We start from the raw sequence: 6,489 nt of genomic DNA on the forward strand, positions 1-6,489 counted from the left end.
CGTTGACGCTGGCTGCCTGCTCTACTTCCCTGAAGTGGATCGAGGGGTCTCCCTTTTCGGAGAGCCTCGGGATATGGTTGACCATAACCCTAAGCTGTTGGGTGTTAAAGGGTAATACGAACTGGTTTTGGAGGGGTCCCTCATTGTCGCCATTGGCGGGTGGGCTGAACCTCTGATGCTGCGCTGGGCACATCGGTCCCGGCTCCGACCTCTCGGGCGGGGTTTGCTCTACCTCCGCCTCCACCTCTGGCTCCACTCCTGGTTCCAGCCCCCCTTGCTGCCAAACCTCGCTGAAACTTGGCGCTACGGGTGGTGGTCGTGAGCTCTCCTCTCTCGCAGCCGGGTCGTCCCTAGGCACTACCGGTGACGTTGGGACTGTCCTCCCCTCATTCCCCATAAAATCTGCCTGACCTGCCTTTGGGCTTATGAGGCATACCATGCCTTTTGCCTTCTGGAGGGCCCGGCTCAGATTTTCTATCTTCTCTTTACAGGGGCCGTGCTCTGCCTCCTCAAAACCCTGCTCGCTCGCTAGCTTGTAAGCAGCCTTTACCTCCTGTACTTTCTCTTCCTGTTCCCTAATCTGCCTTGCCAAGCGGGCGTTTTTCTTCTGCAACCTTAACTCATTTCCCTTGGCCTCGGTGACTTGGCACCGTAGATATTCCAACTGGGCCTTGCGTTCTCCCACTAAATGCACTCTCTCCTGATTCAAAGCCTGCAAAGCTACTAATAATTTCTCCCCTGCGAGAGCCTTATCCTGAATCTCCAGGGCTGAATCCTTTAACTCGACTGCCTGTGCTGCAACGAGCCTGTCCAAAAGCTGGACCTGCTTTTTAAAACACATCAGCCAAACTGCCTTCTCTAAGGACTTCTTGTGTTCCTTTCCCTCTGTCCACTTAGCTGCTGCATCTACCGGATGTCCAGCCTTTAACAGAATGGTGATCCACTTCTTTGTGATATTCACCTTGCTAAACACATAATCAGAAATCCTTTCCTCCATCATGGTTTGCTCATCCGAACCATTGTCTACTGTACCGCAACCCTGTTGCCGGTGTCCTGCCGCGGTCGCCATTTCTGTAGGGGGTGGTGGTGGGGTTGGCGTGTGCGCCCAGTCAGTTATGCCCCTGACTGTTTGTGAGCGGTTCAAATCACTCCCACGCCCCTGGGTTCTAGACACCGGACTTAGGTACAGACGGTGATACAGAAAAGACTCGCGTAGACAGATGGTTTGGATGTAAGCAAAACCAAGATTTTATTGAAATAGAAATTAACACAATCTTATGAGAAGTTACTAGTGTAAAATTACAGGCAAATACAAATAACTATACTTATACAGGGAATGGGGAACACATGGCACATTGGGGGAAAACAACTATCTTAACAATCCCCTTATCCTTATCCCACCCCTATACCTAACTAGATTAAGCTATGAGGAGCCAGAATTCATGCTCACCAATCAAAGATCTGCTGAATTCAAAACAGCGGTGGGGTTTGGGGTTCGCTCTTTGTGCTCTCTGGAGCCTGCCGTTATCACGTGGTCTCCGAGTGCTGCAAGGGCGTTGTCCAGGTACGAGTACCCCAAAGTTAAAGTCTCTGCTTGGGTACTTTACCTCGCAGGGATGATGGTTCCTCTTCCTCGGTCGGCAGTTGGAGTTTGCATGAAGATAGTCACAGGTCAGCTGGATTGAAGGCCCGATTATTCAAAGCTTTTCTTCAATCGTCTTCCCATTCGTCTTCCCAATTAATCTCGCCTCCTCACCTCATCGCGTCCCACCTCACCTGGTCTGGTTTGTCCATGTCCAGGCGTTCCTGATGGGATGGGAAAGGCACGGGCAGTGGCCAGGCGGTAAGTGCGGGACGGGGGAAGAGCAGCAGCCATGAGGGCGAGGGGCCAGAGCAGAAGCCACAAGCAAGGGCAGAGAGCAGAGAGAGAGAGAGAGATTGCTACCCGGGACCTTCAGTTATACTCCTTCGGATGGCCCTTATCTGTGCGCCAAATCAGGTTAGTTCTTTGTCCCAATCTTGGCGGGCTAGTTTAAATAATGGTAGCAATCTAAACTAACTGATTTTAGATGGCTGGTAATCGCATCTACTGGCCTGATTATTGACTTGTTTTGTTATTAATCCATCTTAATGGGCCTGTCCAGCCTCAATGGCTTCCTTAGGCTGTTCCCGATTATTTATGCAAACTGCTTGATGGCCTTAAGTATAGGCATAACTGGGTTTTGATCTGTCTCCGATCTGGCCTAATACATATTCAAAGTCCTGTCTGGTTTTCAAAATACAAAAGTCTCTCTTCACAGAAACTGCAGCTTTGGTTTTGATTTCTCCACAAGCTGCCTGTGCCGCAGAGTCCAAGCTTTTAAGATCTTACAGGCTTTCGGCCACGAGGCACGGACGCCATCTTGGGTACCCTTTTTAAAAAGTCCACGCAGGGTCCCTTTTATTAATAATAACCTTTGGGGAAATGTAGAAATTTTGCAAATCTTACAACACCTAGGTTTCACTGCATGCCATGGTCACCAAAGGTAATTCCCCATTTATCCTTACTTTTCCAGGCCCATAATAGCAGAGAGAGATCTGCATCAGATGGCAAGACCACTGCAGACTCTGACCTCTCATCCCATCTGAGTAGGATGCACTCTACACTCTGTGGCAGGGGACCATAGAGGGTGTCCGAAACAGAGATGTAGGAGGGAATTTGGCATCTGAGGGTTCATGATGACACTCTGCTTCTCTTCTGTTTCTTCCCATATCCTCCTCATTAGCTATCACTCAACCATATCATGATACCCCCCATGTCACTCCTTCTACTGAAAGTGCCGTGTGAAATCTGCTCCTCAAGAAACCATTATAAACCTCTTCCTCCTTTTCTCCTCTGCAGGAAGAAAGTACAGGCTCCTCAGCATCTGGGGATGCCAGCAGGCCGATACCTGGGTTGTACAGCATGTCATGGTAACCAAAGATAAGTTTTAATTTTTCATTTTTTTTCCAAGGACAAGACAGCCCATAAATGTAACTCATTCGATCCCTGTCAAGCACCAGGAGATATATTCACCCCAGGGGAGCTATAGGATGAAGCAGAGGGAAGTACACTGTGTGGGACATAGAGCACAAGTGAGCAGGAGCATCTGCTGGTGACACGCGGCAAGGGAGAATGGCTGGAGGATTGGACGCAAGGTCCCCCTGTACACAAAAGAAGTTAGGCCAGCCATGGGCAAATAAAATTGAGATCCCCATAAACAAAAATTCCAAGTCTCCATACACATTAAATTGAAGCCCTCCACCTCTTTCCCACTGTCCTCCCCCATGCTTTACCTCCCAATCACCCCTCCCCAGAAGCTTGAAAACTATGAAGCTTCCGCCTCAGTTCTTTAAACTTCCTGGGCTGTGTATTGATTTCTTTGTGGGTTCAATGACGAGACATTTATGAAAGAGAATGTCTTTTAATCTAAAGTTTGTTCAACTCTGTTAACAGCATTACAGGAGACACCATGTTAGAGATCCATCTAAAACGAAACTAAAACTAAACTGCTTGTCTCTCACATGCCCTCTGCTGGTCAGGCATAAATAATCAATCAGGCAAATATGCTGGTAAGGCATCATAATCAAACAGGCAAATACCATCACTATTTGCTGATATCATTACATCTCCCTTTCTTAAAACAAAAGTATTTTACTTTTATCTAACAACATGTTTTCTTTGTATTACTCTGCATTTTAACTGTAACACTTAATGAACTTACATTATCATTATCATTATCAAGGTTTTTTAACCTTGTTTTGTGTGTTCACATGAAATATGTAAATACATTAGAACTTGAAGAAATAAGATAACATTACTTCCTTCTATAACAAGAGTCCTTAAATTTGCTCAATGAGTCTCTCAGGAGGCTTCACGTGTCTTGAGGATTTTCTGATTGATTATCCTTGAATCTGAGTTGTTGCCTCAGATGATGGTTTCTCAGCTGTGTGATCAGGTTGTTCAACAGTACCAGTCTCTTGACCTGCTGTATGATCAGGTTGTTCAACAGTATCAGTCTTTTGACCTGCTGTGGCTGGTCCCATGAGAAGATCTCGACGATTTCTTCACAGAACAGCACCCTCATCTGTTGGAATGGTGTATGATCTTGGTTGAACTTCACTCAGGACAGTTCCCTTCTGAGTCCATATGTTTGTTTTGTCTTTGAACCTTACTTGGTCACCAGTGTGGAGTTCAGGTAGGTTTTGTGTTCCTCTGTCATAGTAGTACTTTCTGTTGTTCTTTGAACTTCCTCACTTTCTCCCCCTCTTTTGTTTTCAGGAGGTTCTCCGGGATGGATAGGTTTGACCTTAGCCGACGTCCCATAAGGAGTTGGGCTGGTGACTTACCACACTCGAGCGGCGTTGTGCGGTATACAAGCATGCTCTGGTAGAAGTCAGTTCCACTGTCTTTTGCCTTGTACATCAGCCTTTTCACTATCTGGACCGATTTTTCCACTAGTCCATTGGACTGTGGAAAGTGAGGACTTGACGTTGTGTGGACAAAGTCCCACTCTTTGGCAAAGTGTCGGAAACTTGCATTGTAAAACTGGGGTCCGTTGTCTGTGAAGACCTCGCTTGCCACGCCATGTCTGGAGAATATGGCTTTCATACATCTTATCACAGCATCTGCAGTGGTGGTGTACAGTCTACAAACCTCTGGATACAGGGAGTAATAGTCTGTGACTACAAGATAGTCCTTCCCTTGACATACGAATAGGTCAGCGCCTACCTTCTGGTAAGGTCCGTCTGGCGCTGGGTGTGGCTTTAGTGGTTCTACCAGATTGCTTGCTCGATATTTCAGGCATATTGTGCAGTTTGACACCTCATTTGTCACATCTTGGTTGATTCGTGGCCAGTAAATCACCTCTCGTGCTCTTTTCTTACACTTTGATTCCCAGATGTCCTCCATGGATCCTTTTTAGCATCTCTTTTCTCAGACTCTTTGGGATAACTATTTTACTTCCTTTGTAGATTATGTCTTCGACCACTGATAGTTCCGCCCTGCAGTTCCAGTACTCTGCCATGTCAGGTGAGCAGTCTTGCTTCATGTTGGGCCATCCATCCAAGATGCTTTTCCTCAGTCATCTCATTGTTTCATCTTTGTTTGTCTCAGTCTTTATGAGCTCCATTTTTGCATCTGCTATGGGCAGTGCACTTGTGATCATGTCCACGTAGGCGTTCACTTTTTCATCCATTTTGGTGTTTGCGGGCTCACTTGGGTCAACAGCTCTGGACAACGTGTCTGCTGTATACATCAGCTTACCCGGTGTGTACGCAACATTCAGTGTATAGCGTTGCAGCCTGATCATCATTCTTTGTATTCTAAGCGGACAGCTATTTAGTGGCTTCTGGAACCATGCAATCAAGGGCTTATGGTCAGTCTCTACACTGATTGCTTGTCCTGCCACAAACTGGTGAAATCTTTCACAGGCGTATGTGATGCTGAGCAGCTCCTTTTCTATTTGAGCATATCGCGTCTCCGCGTCTGTCATGGAGCGCGATGCATATGCAATAGGTTGCCAGTAGTCATATTTTTGCAGAAGAACGGCACCGAGCCCACTCTGTGATGCATCTGATGATATCTTGATGGGTCTCGCTGGGTCATAAAACCTCAGAACTGGTTCCTCTGTGAGCAGTTTCTTTAGATCGCTCCATGACTTCTCATGCTCATGATTCCATTCCCATTCTATGTTCTTTTCGGTTAGTCGTCTCAGTGGCGCCATCTTTTCTGAGAGATTGGATATGAATTTACCCATGTAGTTGATCATTCCATTAAACTTCTGCACGTCCTTTTTGCATTGTGGCTTTGGCATATTCTCAATGGCGGACACCTTTCTGGGATCTGGTCTGATGCCCTCACTGCTAAGGATATCTCCCACAAATGTCAGTTCTGTCACCCCGAGCTGGCATTTCTCTCTATTCAGCTTCAGGTTTGTTTTCCTTGTTGCTCCAGCACTTTTTTCAGTCTCTCGTCATGCTCAGTTCTCGTGGTTCCCCATACTATGATGTCATCCATTGATGTATCAACTCCCTCCAGGTGCTCATAGATCATACGGATAGTTTTGTGATACACTTCAGGAGCTGAGGCAATGCCAAATGGTAACCTTAGGAATCTGTATCTGCCAAATGGACTGTTGAACGTGCACAGTCTTGAACTTGCCTCGTCCAGTTTCATCTGCCAAAATCCTGATGATGCATCTAACTTGCTGAAATACTTTGCATTTGCAAACTGTGACATGATTTCCTCACGTGTAGGAAGCTTGAAGTGCTCTCTCTTTATTGCTCTGTTTAGATCTCTTGGATCCAGGCAAATTCTGAGCTTTCCATTCTTTTTGTCTACAACGACGAGGGAACTCACCCACTCAGTTGGCTCATCTATCTTCTGAATCATGTTCAGGCTTTCCATCCTGTCCAACTCTGCCTTCAGTTGCTTTTGAAGAGCAAACGGAACTTTTCTGCATGGATGTA

The sequence above is a fragment of the Somniosus microcephalus genome, chromosome 8 (genome assembly GCF_052327205.1).
Source record: "Somniosus microcephalus isolate GS21.2 chromosome 8, FLI_Smic_1.0, whole genome shotgun sequence".
NCBI lineage: Eukaryota > Metazoa > Chordata > Chondrichthyes > Squaliformes > Somniosidae > Somniosus > Somniosus microcephalus.